Below are 16,751 nucleotides of genomic sequence, written 5' to 3'. Positions count from 1 at the left end.
TACATCATGATCCGAAGCAAATCATAGGAGATAAAGATGCAAGGATACTCACAAGAAGAAAAGTGAAAGAAAACTCTTGCATGATTTCTAAATTAGAGCCCAAGACTTCTAGAGAAGCACTTACAGATGAAGACTGGATTAAAGCAATGGAAGAGGAGCTACACCAGATAGAAAAGAATGCAACATAGTCTCTGGTACCCAGACCAGAACACAAAAATGTCATAGGTACCAAATGGGTCTTCAGGAATAAGCTAAATGAAGAAGGCACAGTTGTAAGGAACAAAGAAAGACTTGTATGCAAAGCATATGCTCAGGAGAAGGGAGAAGACTACGGAGAAACTTTTGCTCCTATGGCTAGACTAGAAGGTGTTTGAGTGCTACTTGCATTTGTAGCATTTAAGGGATTTAAGGTCTATCAGATGGATGTGAAGTCTGCGTTTTTGAATGGAATCCTAGAAGAGGAAGTGTATATTGAGCAACAGAAAGGGTTTTCCTTATCAGAAGATAGTAAAATGGTGTGTAGATTACACAAATCCCTATATGGATTGAAACAAGCACCTAGGGCATGGTATGAAAGGTTACACTCTCATCTTGTGAAGATTGGATTTCAGAGAACAAGTGAGGATAGCAACATCTATCTAAAATTTGAAGGTGATCAGATTCTGATCTGTGAAGTATTTGTAGATGACATAATCTTTGGAGGAGATGATAAAATGAGTCATGCTTTTGCAGATAAAATGAAGAGAGAGTTTGATATGTCTCTGATTGGAGAGATAAAGTTCTTCATTGGTTTATAGATTTAGCAAATGAAAGAGGGTATCTTTATTACCCAGTCCAAGTATGTCAAAAAGGTATTGAAGACCTTTGGCATGGAGGAGAGCAAACTGATTGGTACACTGATGGTGACAGGCTATAAACTGACTAAGGAAGATGATTCAACATTGGTGAATGAAAAGAAGTATCGGTTAATGATTGGTAAGTTGCACTATGTGGTGCACAACAGACCAGATATTGCTCATGCAGTGGGCATAGTAGCTCATTTTCAGAAATGTCCTAGAGAATCCCACTTGGTAGTTGTTAAGAGGATTCTTAGATATTTGAAAGGAACAATTGACTATGGATTGTGGTATCCATATAATGGTGACTATAACCTCAAAGTATCTACCGATGTCAATTGGGCAGGTAATATGGATGACCAGAAGAGCACATCTGGTGGAGCGTTCTTTCTTGGTGGAAGACTAGTCTCGTGGACAAGTAAGAAGCAGAGCTGTTTCTCAGTCTACAGCTGAAGTAGAATATGTGGCGGCATTTATGAACTGCACTCAAGCAATCTGGATATAACATGTATTGAAAGGTTTCAAAGTACCTATATCTGAACCGGTGAATATATTTTGTGACAACACAAGTGCAATAAATATTTCCAAGAATCTGGTATTGCATGCTAGAACTAAGCACATTGAGCTTAAGTATCACTTCTTGAGAGAAAAAGTTTAGAATAAGGAGGTTGTACTACAACATGTTTCCAGTAAGGAGCAACTAGTAGATATATTCACTAAGCCCTTACCGAAGACTATATTTACCTATTTGAGAGGTGAATTAGGGGTTTTGCCCCTTCATGAAGTCAACTAAAGTTGTATGCTCCGCATTAGTCAGGTACTACAGTGTCAAATCTTTCAGGATTGATGTGTTGAAGGATGCTACTCCATAGGGGGAGCAACATAGTAGACAATGGAAGCTTGTGCCTCCACTTTGGCATTTTTATCAAAGGGGGAGAAGATATCTGATGATGAAGACACATTGGTCTATGATGTCTACAGTTGTAATGCTACACTGAGTATTGTCATCAAAGCCAAAGGGCAATATTGTTGGCATATGATGAATCGACATGTTGATATGATGATAATGTATGTTGTCATTGATGTCAATAAGTGTAAGAGAACTGGTATGCAGATTGAAAGATGTTGGTGAACCGATATGAAGAGGTATGAAGAGATGTAGTGAACCAGTGTCGGGGTTTCACTGAGTGTGACTACCGGTTGGTAGTCTCAACTCTAGGGTTTCCGGTTTGGCAATCTCGCTTGTGCGATGCAACTGATGACATTTTGTGATGAGTAAGCTAAGAGATGAGGATGAGATCAAGGTGCCATGTCATCTTTATGCACGTGAAGGATTTCCTTGAGGATCTTGCATGAGATGATCGACTGCATTAAATGTCTACCTCGGGAATAAACATTATTCTTGGTGGTATGAGAAGAAAGTGTGATGAGTTACTGATTCCCATGTGTGGTGGAGAATGGATGATGCATATTATCTTGTATTCTGTTTGAAATTGTATTTCTCTATGCAAAGTGTTTGTACAGTCAGGATTGGACCGCTTGTATTGTAAACCTAAGATGCTTAGGGTTTAGGGTTTATGCTACTGACCTAATTGTTGTCTATAAGGTCGATGATGTTTGTTATTGTAAGTTGTTGGCAAATGTTGTGTGTGTATCTGAGTGATGAGATACTTGCCAGACTAGTAAGAGAAAACTGCAGAGTGTGATTGCAGAAGTAGAGCAACTGAAAAGGATTTGCCTTGGCATGTAGTGTTGTTATCGGATCAGAGTTTTTACCTATTTTCTTCTAACCATTTCAACAGTTGAAAAATCCCTTTACCAGGTAGCTTTAACAGGCTTATTGTAAATCCTCTAACCAGGTGACTCAATTTATTGAGTTCTTTAAATCCTCTAGTGGGGTAACCTTTAACAGGGTATATAACCATCCCTTAACTGGGTGATCTTTAACAGGATCGGTTCCTAGCAGAACCTTTTTGTAAACTTTTTAACTGGACTAGGCTCCTAATAGAGCGAGCTTCAAAAGAGTTCAAAAACAAGCTTGTGGGTATTCATCCCCACCGTGGTTTTTCCCATTTGGGTTTCCATGTGAAAAATATGTGTGTCATGTGTTGTGCATTTTTCATGTGATGATTAAGTATTCTTTGTTTGAGTGATTATGCATGTAGAGCTAATGGTTATGGTATTACTGGTAGACCACATGCATATGTTAATAGGTGAAGTTGTTATTAAGTATTGAATGTATTTGAAGTGTTCAAACTTATCAGTTTATGTTGTCTGAAGTCTTACTATGTTTAACTGGTATTGCCATGGTTAGGTTCAGTGATGAAGACAACCGGTTGGTATTGCTTTAACTTGATAAGTTGTTGAGAAAGTTTTTTGTCTATACTGATTCACCCCCCCTCTTAGTACCAGTTAGGGTATCTGTTGTTCATCATTAGTCATCAGGTAGTATATAACATTATATAAGATATTGTACCACATGCATGGTTGAGTGCTCGTATAGGCTCAAGATGTAGTGGGAAGGCCTAGAATAACAAACTGACCACCTTGCCTTCATGAAGGGTTGGTAGGGTTTGCATGAGACTTAGATGGACCTGGAGGTTCCGAAACGGTTACCAGGATAACCCAGGATGGGGTTCAGGACCTATGGAGGCCTACCTAGGGCAACCATCATAAGCTATGTGATGACACTCTCTCTTTAGGGTTACTTGAGTATTGTGATGTCGAGTCACCTGGAATATTGTGGATTCATATTGTACTATCATGTCGTCATTTTGTTTGGTCATCCACATCTTGCTTATGCTTTCTTGAGGGTCCTCTGCTATCTCCTAGCATGGTGGGGTGATTCCATTTTGGGATTACATGGTCGGGTGGTAGTGCCACTTCCCATCAAATGTTCTTGTTCGTACCTTCATGTGAGGATTTGCTTCACAGGTGTTCATGCAATTCATGACTCATGCTCTATCTCATGTTGGAGATTATAATTATTTAAAGACCTATGTGGTCAATTGTATCAATGAATTTATGTAGCCCTGTTTTTGATGTAAGTTGTTTATGTAACATTGGAAGCCATGTATTTTATGATCAATGTAATCCTAAGTTTCGGATGTTATTTATCAGCTATCTATATGATTTGTGTAAATGTTTTATTGAAGAGAAAGTTATATTGTTACTCTTTAAATCTTTAAATGGTGTAATCTTTTATTGTATATGGTTTATTATGTTCATTGGGTAATGATGGATAATTGGATTAATTGTAATTGTGGAATTTAACTTATAGTTTAATTCTTCGTTGGTAACCTTTTAGGAATTCTGGTGTAAGTCTTCCGCTTGTGTTATTATTGTGCAATGTAGTAATTAATGCACTTAATGTGTTTTATACTTTTTAAAAAAATTATATCACCCTTAGTTGCCTAGATGTGTGGTTAATCCTTTGGGGTTCCTGGCAAGGCATTACATAATATAAGTATAAACATTGGTTTTACCTGAAAGGAAAAAATGGGTTAAAGCCAACTGAGCAAGTTTAAAAACTATGGAAACTAGCTTGTAAAGCAAAAGAGAACACAAGGAAATCATGAATGAATTTTTGTTAAAATTCAATTTATTTATAGGTAAATTTATATATTGCTCAAGTTGTGTGCTTTAAAGATGGAATGGGTATGGAAATTTTGGGAAAAAGGGTCAAACTAACAATGGTGTAAAATGTATATAAAAGTTGATACAAATGTATAAACAGCCACACACACACAAACACACACATGTAACTTGTTTTATAGGCTTGTATGAAGGATGATCTATATTATATGATCTTACTAACAAAATTGAGATAAATTTTCATAGGTTGAAAAGATACATGGGAATGTACCAATCCTAACATATGGAGGTCATGAATACTTCTTCTTGGCATCATTGAGCTTCTCACTAAAGAAAGCTACAGGTCTATTCTCTTGACTCAAAATAGCACCAACTGCTATATTACTTGCAACATGTTTTGCAGGTCATAACAAGCAAACTGTAGGAGGACAGTGAATGGAGGGAACAACGCAACTAGTTTTTCCTCTGGTTCTACAACCTCTGCAGCTCAATGACAACTTGTCTCTTTGGGATCTACTGGGGATGATGAGGATGGTCGAAAGGATGGGGACCCACAACATCAATATCCTCCTCTTGACTTTAAAAAATACTAAAGATTCTACAAATTTGAGTCATGAGATCTTGAACGTTGAGCTATAAAAGACGGCTGGAGACAAGGTGGTCAAATCCTGGAATAGTTTCTTTGCAAACAAGCCTACTAGTAAATCTACCTTTCCCTGTGTGGAAGATATTTCTAATAGAAAGGTAGGAAGATTACCTATTGTTGTATTGGACATGGTCATAGATCACGGTATTTCTCTTATGGCATTTTCTCTTGTGGGAAAATTTGTTGGACCCAGACCTAATATTGAAGTTGTTAGGTCTTTTGTGAAGAGAAAATGGAGGGTGAAAGGACAGGTTGATGTTTCAGCCATGTCAAGGGTTTTTTTTGTCTTTTTCTTCTACTGTGGTGAAGACTTGGAAATGGCTCTGAGCGGAGGACCCTGGATGCTTGGGAGGTCTTCTTTATCTTTAAGAAAATGGTCTCCAAAAATGGAGCTCAATGACTCCTTTTTTGAATCTGCTCCTGTCTGGGTGCGGCTCCCTTGTTTTCCGCTTGAATTTTGGTTGGAGGATGTGTTTTCAGGCATTGCTAAATCCTTTGGGGATCTTGTGGCTATAGATTCTATGACAGCAACGCAAAAGTGACTGGTGTATGCGAGGATATACGTTAATATCTTACAGAACACAAACCTTCTGAGCTCTATCAAAATAAATTCCAAGCTAGGTAAGTGGGAACAAGTCATAGAGTTTGAATCCCTCCCTTTCATGTGCTTTTCATGTAAGAAAATTGGACATTGGGAAAAGGCTTGTCCTAGTAACCCAGATAATGCTCAGAAGAACAATAATCATGTTAAACAAATCTGGAAAGAGAAGCTGAACAAAAATGAGGAGGGTAGATCGGAAGGAGGAACTAGACTCCCTAGTAACTCAAAAGATATAACAAGGGATAAAAGGAAAGCTAGTCCTTCCAAGGAGATTCCTCAGAAGGAAATTAGAAAGGATGAAGAGAATGTATTTGAAGTTAAAACAAGCAATGGCTTTGAAGCTTTATAGATTCAAGAAGAAGAAAATGTAATTATAGAAGAAATTCTTGAAGATGGTGAGATTAGAGATACAAATGAATCACAATATGAGATTCCAAAAGAAAATGAACAGGAATGTAATAAAGTGTGTTCAAAGGACTCTGAAGCTCCAGATGTAATCTTTGAAGAAACGACCCAGTTTAGATCGCCCCAGGTTAACCTTAACTCTCTATTCCAGAACTTTGGGACTGATTCGCCCACCTCATCTCAGTGAAAAGGAGAACCTTAGAATAGTAAGAAGTCTACATATAAAAATGAAGAAGATGAAGAGTTAATAGAAGTGGGAAAAAAGAAAAACAAGAAAACAAGGTGTACTAATGGGTTTAAAACTAGAACCAGATATAAGATGGATATTGGACTTTCCAAATCTCCACAGGGGTGAAAAACTTTGAAGTGGCACAAGGACCGGGAGAGCAAACAAAATATAGCTGATGGAAGGCAGCGAACCATTCAGAAATCCTGCTCCTAGGTTTCCAAATGAAGGTAATCTCTTGGAACATTAGAGGCCTAAATGGTCTCCATAAGCAGGATGTGCTCAGGAATTTTATCAGAGATCATAAGTCGGACATTATCCTGGTTCAAGAAACTAAAATGAGTAAGGAAAAATTAGAAAAAATAAAATTCTTTAAACTTGGGGGTGTAATACCCTAAAAATGGTCATCTAAACCATGGGCCCCTAATCTCGACAACATCACCAAGGTCCTAACCAAAGGCAATTAAATCCATCTTGAGCACATTATTAATTCTTTAATCATCAAATGTCACATGGAAAATATTAAATATTATTTAATTAATTGAATCATTCCAAGAATATCATTTTAATCAATTATCCTATTTTAAATTATTAAATATCCTTACATGTTTAATTAATTAATAAATTTATCATTTAATCATGCAAAAAGGAATTAATTTATTACAAAAGATGAATTAATTACAAAGAAAGAGTTGAATTAAAAATAAAACAAAAGAATTGAATTGAGAGAGAAATCAAACTTGAGATATTATTTCTTTTTCTAAATTTAGAACTTGAAATCAGAAAAGCAATTAGTTGAATTATTGAATTATTCTCTAAAATTGGAACTCAAATCTTTTAAAAAAAAAGAAGTTTAGTTGCATTGAAAATACTTTTTTCTTGAATAAATCAAAGAATTGTCTATTTTTATCACAAATGCATGGAATTAATTTAATATCATTTTCTAATGCAACTTAAATTTTTAATTTAGATGCATTTCAATTAAACTATAATTGGAATCTATATCAAGGTTAACTGAACATGATTTCTCAATTATTTTCAATTAATCCTAAATTGAGCTTTTTTATCATCTCTCTTGTAATTCTCTATAAATTCAGCCTTCAACTCTCAATCAATTCACCCCAGAGATTTTTGAGAACACGCTTGGAGATTATTATTACACTGATTTCTGCTCTAAAGTCATTGACTACATTGTGTTTTTTTAGATTATTTGCATCCATATTTAGTTTACTCATATTGCTTGAATCCATTATTGCTTGAATTCGTTATTGCTTGAATTATTCATCCATATTGCATCCATTTTTAGCTTAATATCATTCTCATATAGATTAAATCCTTCGTCTTGGTGTAGTCTAGTCATTGGTATTGCTTATAAAAATCTGAGAGCAATCTTATAATCGCATCTTTTAGAAGGCAATTGGTCGATTTGTTATGGTTTTATTATTCATGCTTATATTTGTCTAACCATACATGTAATGACTTAATTGAAGTGTTGTGCTTTCAACTACAGACCCTTTTTCACACACACATCTCTAGCACCCACCATGGGGCATGAAGACTACATTTTTCGGCCTCCAAGATTGACATTTTTATTTTTGTTATTTTTCAGATTTTTGACTTTTTGGATTTTTCGTCCGTACAGTCTCTGCGTCATCTCGTATGACATTTCCCACAGGCTGAAAGGACAAACTGCAAGTGTCGTATGAACTGGAATCCTATATCGTACAATCTGGAATTCTGTATCTTACGAACTTAAACTCTATCGTACGATTCTATGTTTTTCTGGTTAAAAAGACAAAAAAGGCAAATTTCATGATTTTGGTTTTCTGTTCAAATTGATTATTCTGATGACTGACCCTGATTGTTTATCTGTCTATCTTAGAATTTTTTCACAGCCTAATCATTTTTTTGTAGAACGCTTGTCAAAGAATATGTTTATCACACAAAGACAATATGACTACTGATTCGTTGTCTTTGCAGGTTGCCTGAGGAGAATTGACCAAACATCGTGTATTCTTTCAATTCATTTTTAGGCACCTAAATTGCTATCTGGTTAAAGAACAAATCTATCTTTCATGTTTTTAGAAGATTCTGAGAGGTAGGAGAGTATGCTCTTGTCTTTTTCTAGACAATCAGAAATCCGGACCCTTGAGGCTTTTTCTTTGTTTGAGATTTGTACATCTTTAGCAAGCTTGCCCTCCTGAGGAGATTAAAAACTCTTAAAGCCTTTACGGTCGGTGTGAGGGGAGCGACCTAAGTGGGAATGGCTAAACACCAAGTACTCCAACCCACTATAAAATAAACGTGATTTGATGAAAATCAAGTCAATAGCAGTGCTCGGGAATAGCTCTCATCCTTACCTTCAGGTATATTAAGCCTTGGTTTTCAAGGTTGGGAGACCTCTTAATTGAGTTTATACCTCAACACGCTGAACGAACCCCTTGCTAGATCCAATTAAAATTAGAAGTTTCCTGGTTCACCTCCGACAGGGGGATAATATTTGTGCAAGAGAGATAGTAACTCTCCCAAGATACTTGTCATTTTGTGCCCCCATTAGCATTTGGAGTCAGATAATACGGTGTTGAGAATCCATTGCGTGAGACTTAGTGGTCATATTCTAATTAGCTATTGGGTGTGTACCTGATTCTACAAGCAAAGGTTTTCTTCTCTCACCAAATTCCTTAGGGCTTGCATGTTGTGATTGTAGTTACTATTCATACTACATGTTTTCTGTGTTTTCATCCTTGAAACAAAAACAGAAATACCAAAAAATTGGAGAAAACAGGAAACAATCCTGATCAAAAATCACTCCATCTCATAATTGGTCATACTCAGTTGTCATACTCAGCTATCGAAAAACTCTGAATTTTAGTCTCTGCCCTATTAACAGTTGTACGAATCTGATCATTTATCATCCTGCACCATATCCTATGTCATACGAGCCTGATAATTTGTCATCTGAGCTCAATCCTCTATCGTACGAAGCCTAGCAGTCTGTCATCTGAAGCTAAATCTTGTGTCATACAAAACATAACTGCACTGAATCTTTTGTCATTTTGGACATACCCATTTGTCATACAGTACTAGGCAGCAACTCGTACGAAATAGAACTATTCTCATCCTTGAACTATTAAATTTTCATTTGGCTCAGTAAATCCTGTCGTATGAATCTTTGGTTTTGTCAGTACATAATAGTCAAAGTTGCCTCAAATAGTCTACAATGAACATAATACTGGTTATCATCATCCTAAGCATAAATAGATCAAGACAGTGTACCTCTGCCATTTGCTTTTCACGATTTGGTCGATCATCTTTTTAGCTAGTTCAATTAACTACCTATCAAACCTAAGTCACTTAGATAACGTCTTATACAGGATAGATCGTTCTTGCAACCAGACCGAATCTTAGTCACTACTCTTGAATCAACTTAGATAAATGTCTTATACATGATAGATCTTTCCTAAAACTAGACTAAATCTCAGTTGCTTCTCTCAAACAAATACGTTAACCGAACAACTAGCTTTGAAATTAATCTTGACCTCTGCATCACAAACAGTTTTAGGTCACACTAATCCATAAAAATGCCTACTCAAACTAGGAGTTCTTGTAAGGAAGAGGCCAAAGGCAAAGGACAACCCTTCACATATCAAGATAGCCCATACTACATGAAGGACCCACTCACTGATAAACCTTCATCATCAGGGGTACCAATTTTTTATGAACCTGAATCTCCCACCATACATGAGACATAATACAATGACAAAGACAACCTTAATATTCATGAAGCTGATAATGATTCCTCATCAAGTGAAGCTGAAGAAGACACTGAACCTCAAGAAAAATAAATTTGTGATTGTCAAAAGGATAAATACTTCTGAAAAATGATGACAGCTATCCTGGCTCGAGAAAATGAAGACTATTTCTTAGAACTAGCAAAACAAGGTGCCAAGCTTCCTACTAGATATGATGTTCAGACAATTGTTACTAAAAAGGAAGAATCACCTATACTCATGGTACACAAATAATTACTAGTCTTGCGGAATGAGATCACTGAACTGAAGAATAAGGATAAGTCCCCAAAACAATATTCTCTGGAGACAATATGGCCTTTTCCATTTGACAAGAATCTATACATGCCTCCATTCCCTTCACGAGTTGAGATCCCAAAATTTGACAAATATGATGGTACCTCAGATCCTCAAGATCATGTCAAAGAGTTTTGTGCTACCTGTATGGAGTTCATGCACGATCAAATGTATCTCATGCGCCTTTTCTCGAGGAGTTTGGGAGGACAAGCCATGGAATGGTTCTCAAGTCTACCTAAAGGAATAAAAATGTTTGAAGAACTAATCCAACTATTCTTACAACAATACTCATACAAAATTCGACATCCTATGACTATGATCGAGCTTTGCAATACTAAATAGAAAATAGGGGAGCCTTTCCTTACTTTCCTCCAATGTTGGAGAAAGATGTTCTCTAGGTATTCAAGACCTATCCCACATTTTGAAAAAATGGACATATTCATCAACAACTTGGTCCTAGAATTGAAATATAGTATACAAATGCAAGTACACCCATCATTTAACAAAATGGTAGATAACGCCATTCGAATGGAAGATGTGCTCATAAAGAAGGGGGATATCTCACCTTGGAAAGAAACACAACCAAGATCTAGCACTAAAGAGAAAAAATAGTATTGGAAGTATGGCAAAGGCAACAATAAGAACGTTGTTAATGATGGAGTAGTAGACATTGTTAAAACCAACTCAAAGCCTACGATATTTAACTTGGCTAGTGGCACACAAGCGCTCAAAGTTGCTGAAGCTACAACAGAAAATCCTCTGAAGAAAACCAAAGAATGGTTCAAAGAGAAACCTTGGCTTTCCAGACCTAAGCGTGATTTTACTCCTCTCAAAGAATCATATGAATCTGCTTTCAAAACTTTGTTGGAAAACAATCTAATAATGATACCAGATAACTCTAGACCATATGATCCAGAAATCAAGCCAAAATGGTGGAGAGAAAATGAATACTGTGACTTCCATCGGAATAAAGGTCATAACACAAACAATTGCATGAAGCTCAAACATGAGATTCAAGATCTCATAGACTCTGGTAAAATTGTTGTCAGGAATCACCCGACCAATGCTGATCACAAAGCATTTAAGGACCCTTTGCTTGCTTACGAACAAGGTGATTCCTCAAAGACGAAAGGAGGTGCCAAAGTAAATTATACTTATACCAGCAATGACAACATCATCAACATGATTGAGCCTTCCCAATTAGAATATTACAATGTGATTATAGTCCAAGACAAACCAAATGAATCACAATGTGCAAGAGCTTTGACCCGTTCTCAAAAGAAAGTCACTCTCCAAGGAGCTAGTTCTTTGAACCTAGATCAAGCAAAATCGAACCCACCAGCCTCATCAAATAAACAAAAAGAATCGACCTTAGATAAATTTAAAAGGCTAACTTCAACATCATCCTCTGGATATAGCGTTGTGGAACAATTAAAAAGGACAAATGCTCGAATCTCAATCTTTGAATTGCTAAAACTGTCATCTACTCACAAAGAGATCCTAGACAAAGCATTGCTCACCACTAATGTTCCCAAAGATTTAGATATTGATCGGTTTCAGTCTATGGTGGGTCATCTAACCTCACCTCACTATCTGACCTTCTCTGAAGAAGATGACAACTCGCTAAATCATCCACATAACCAGCCATTGCATATTGAAGCCATGATCCATAAACATAGAGTCAAACATGTTTTGATAGATGGAGGTGCGGGGTTGAATATCTGTACTTACAGTCTGCTTACACAACTAGGATTCTCTGGAAATGTCATTGATTGTGCCAAGAAAATAACAATCAAAGCCTATGATGATGAAGAAAGGACCTCTAAAGGTCTGGTATCATTACCAATCAGGATGGGACCTGTAGAAAGAGATCTCCCTTTTTAGGTACTTGATCTTCCTTTGTCATACAATATCTTACTGGGCAGGTCATGGATTCATGAGATGAAGGCAGTTTCATCAACATACCATCAATGCTTAAAATTTCCATATAATGGAATAGAAGTTAGCATTCATGCTGATACAAATGTGACCTGTAATGCATTAATAAAAGGTGATGATACTTTTGTGCCTCATAATAGGGCTGCCTCTACAAATGAAAATCCAGTAGCTTTGATGAAAGACTTGGAAAATAAATTGAAGATTACAAATATCGACATGGATGGCTACAAGATAGAACCAGTACTTTCATTAGTCTCTCTCCCTTCATCACCAAAACAATTGGGCAAACCATTAGAGGCTATGAGAACATAAACTTCAGCTCTGAATATCATATATGATGGTTTTTTTGTACAGTCTTGTACTTCCTTGGTAGATGAAATAGAAGAGGATGTTGTTCTTAACTGGCTTGAAGATAGTCAAAATGAGGAGGTAGAACATTATGAGATTTCCTCAACCCAATATGGTCCTGGCTACAAGATGATTCAATGCATGGGATATTCAGGTACTGGTCCCCTGGGTAAACATCAAGAGGGTATTATTGAACTGATTAGGCTACAAATGATATCAACAAATGATAAGGTTGGACTGGGGTATAATCCGAAAAAAACATCAGACCAAAAACATGCTTCTAAATCTAAGTGGCAAAAAAGGATATCGCCTTCAACATTACAGGAAACAAATGATCAACAAACTCAAGCAAAGTGTGTAAAAGAGAAAGAGGAATCAACAGTCAAGAAAGAAGAAACAGTCAGCACTCAAGCTCTAATGGTGTCAGCTACAATAATACAAGGAGTTGAGGTCCCAGAGGATATAAGAGATGAAGTAGTAAGAATCAGAGAATTGTTTGCACCACTAAAAGTTCCAGTCACATACATTGGTAGGCAACAAGTAGATGATTCAAAGATTGACTCAAATGAGTATGAATGGGGTCTTGACCACCTCTTAGATACATCCAGTACAAAAACTCCAGAAGAGTCTAGCGGTATCACAAATGATACTCAAGAACTGATGCGCATAAAACTAGAGAAGGAAATACAGGAAATCAGACTAAGAAGACATGCAGACTATGAACAAGGACTAAAGGAAGGAAGAATACCAGAAATATTTTCATCTATGTACCCCTATACTAAGATAGAACAAATCAGGTATAGCACTACACAAGAAGAGTTGGAAGCTACAGAACAAGAACTAGTTATCAGTCCAAAAGAAGCTGACTGGAGTAGACGATAGAAAATCACAAAAACAGTAAGATCATGTCAACAGGTATGTCAAATACAAATGATAAATGAGACAAATCTTGAAGGAACTTGCAGCATTAAAGATGTCTGTGTTCATACCATACATATACTCACTAAATCACTTAAACAAGACTCAAAAACTTCATCTGATGACTCTGATGACTATAACAACACTCCTATTTAGGACAAAATAGGACAATGTCTACTCAGTGTCAAATTCTGAATCATCTGATGTAAATGATGAAAATTTGTCTATTGATCTTATTGTTGTCGAACCACGATATGACGTCCAGTCTGGCATGGGGAACAATGCTACAAGTATGTCTATTGGATTAGATCAACTAAATATTAACGTGAACTTTAATATTCATGTTCTAACTCTTCCTGGTCTCAAGACACTTACGCAAGGTATCCTTCTAGAACTCAACTTTTCAATCTGCAGTTGTGATGACAATACCATGAACGCTCTTGAACCTATCCAACATTTATCCTTACTACATCTAGAACTAATTGATTGTACTTTACAAAACCAGCCCATGAATATACCTACTTTTGCCAATGACTATATGTTAGCCTATTATCTCAATGCAGCTAAACCTATGGACTCTTCCACCAGTGAACAAAGTGAAAAAATGACTGAATCGGATATCAAGTATCTTAGTCGCAAAAACAAGAAAAATAAAAATAAGAGATCTGATGGCGAAAACCACATTGTGGCAGTGTCAGAATCTAAAAAAGAGAAAATAAAGGACATACCTAAGGGTGAAAACCTCTTTGAGGCGCCTGAAGGTGAGATACTTGATATACTTCCAAGTCACTTCCAGGAGAGATCTTCCATATTGATCGATCCAACCCAGCCAATGAACATTGGGAGTCAAGAGACACCACACATCATTCATGTAGCTCAATCACTATCAGCAGAAGAATTGAAGGATTTCACTCATCTATTCTCAGAAAAGAAAATAAACTTTGCATGGACATACTCTGATATGCCAGGCTTGGATCCTGATCTCATCATGCACCATCTTTCTATCACACTAGGGGTTAAACCAATCAAGCAAAAACTCTGTAAGATGCACCCTCATGTGGCACTGCTAGTCAAGGCTGAGCTAGAAAAACTACTAAAAGTTGGATTCATTAGAGCTATAGATTATGGCGAATGGATTTCAAACATAATACCTATATCAAAGGCAGACAAATCTATTAGAGTTTGCACTGACTTTGGAGATCTCTAGAAATCTTGTCCGAAGGATGACTTTCCATTACAAAACATTGATATGATAGTCGACATGACTACTGGGTATGAGATGTACTCACTAATGGACGGATTCTCTGGATATAATCAAATCAAAATAGCTCCTGGAGATCAAGAAAAGATAGCTTTCACCTATGCATGGGGAACCTTTTGCTAGAATGTCATGCCATTTGGGCTAAAGAATGCAGGAGCAACCTATCAAAGAGCAGTCACTACTATTTTTCATGACATGATGCACAAGAATATGGAAGATTATGTTGATGACACTTTAGTGAAGACTATGATGAGATCAACACATATTCAAGAGCTAGGTCCTATACTAGATAGAATGGAAAAGTTCAAACTCTGATTAAATCCAAAAAAGTGTGCATTTGGAGTGACACCTGGTAAACTACTTGGCTACATCATTTCAAAGAAGGGAATCAAGGTTGATCCTGAGAAGGTCCAAGCCATAATGGAAATGCCACCTCTGAAGAACATCAGTCAAATGAGAAGTCTACAGGGATGTCTCCAATCAATCAGACGCTTCATTTCTCAGCTAGCAAACAAAGCTCAACCTTTCACAAAAGTATTGACGAAAGGAGTAATATACAATTGGGATCAAGAATGTGAATAACATCTTTACCAACTCAAAGAGTACCTATCGAATCCACCAATATTTATGCCACCTATTCAGGGTGAACCATTGATCTTATACATATCAGCAACTAATTCATCACTAGGGGCACTTCTGGCACAACAGGATGACAATAAAAAGGAACGAGCTATCTATTACATCAGCAGAACATTGGTGTCGTATGAAATGAACTACACTATAATAGAAAAAGAATGCTTAGCATTAGTTTTTGCATCGCAAAAACTGAGACACTACATGTTAGCACATTCAGTTAAGTTGGTGGCTATAATTGATCCGCTCAAATATCTTCTCAACAAAGCAACACTTCCCTGAAGATTGGCAAAATGGGTCATGATACTTATAGAATTTGATATTGAGTATGTGGAATACAAGGCCATAAAAGGACAGGTAATTTTTGATCAACTTGTTGAAGCTCCACTTGAAGACACTCAACCACTGCATATAGAGTTTTCAGATGAACCAATAATGCATCTTACTCAACAACCCTGGAAGATGTTCTTCGATGGGTCTTTTACGCAAAATGGTTCTGGTGCTAGAATACTATTTATTACTCCTCATAAGTATACAATCCCAAAGTCTTATAAGATTTTGTTCCCTTGCACAAATAACATTGCAGAATATGAAGCTTTGGTGAATGGGATAAAGCTAGCTATTGAATGGAAGGTTCCAGAATTACACATCTATGGTGATTCTCAGCTGATCATAAATAAAATCTATGATACATATCAGACTCAAGATGAGAAACTGATGCCTTATAAGAGGATGGTGGATGATCTCAAGAAATATTTTTCTTTTGTATCATTCCAATAGATTCCTAGATCCACAAACAGAGTAGCAGATTCTATGGCCACCTTGGCGTCTATACCTGAGTTACAAGAATCCAATTTTTGCTTTTAATTCCTGGTGGAAGAGTTACATTACCTGGCCTATGATTCCCCCGAATCCCAAATAGTCTATTATATTATTGGACATGACTCATCCCGATACAGCCACATCTACTCTTATCTACGAGACCAAATTATACTTGAAAATCTTACCCGTAATGAGAAAAGAAACCTGATCCGAAATGCTTCACGATATGTTATCATTGCTAATGATTTATTTAGACGAGGTTTGGATGGTACATTGCTTAGGTGTCTAGAAACTGAAGAGTCTAAACATGCGTTATCATAAGTTCATGAAGGTATTTGTGGATCTCATTCAAATGGTCTTACTTTAGCTTGAAAACTACTACGGGTTGGCTACTACTAGCCAGACATGGAGAGAGATGCTATTAAATTTGCTAAGACT

The sequence above is a fragment of the Cryptomeria japonica genome, chromosome 4, assembly GCF_030272615.1.
Source record: "Cryptomeria japonica chromosome 4, Sugi_1.0, whole genome shotgun sequence".
NCBI classification, from domain to species: Eukaryota; Viridiplantae; Streptophyta; class Pinopsida; order Cupressales; family Cupressaceae; genus Cryptomeria; species Cryptomeria japonica.
The sequence above is the reverse complement of the archived record's forward strand: the minus strand, read 5'-3'. Positions refer to the sequence as shown.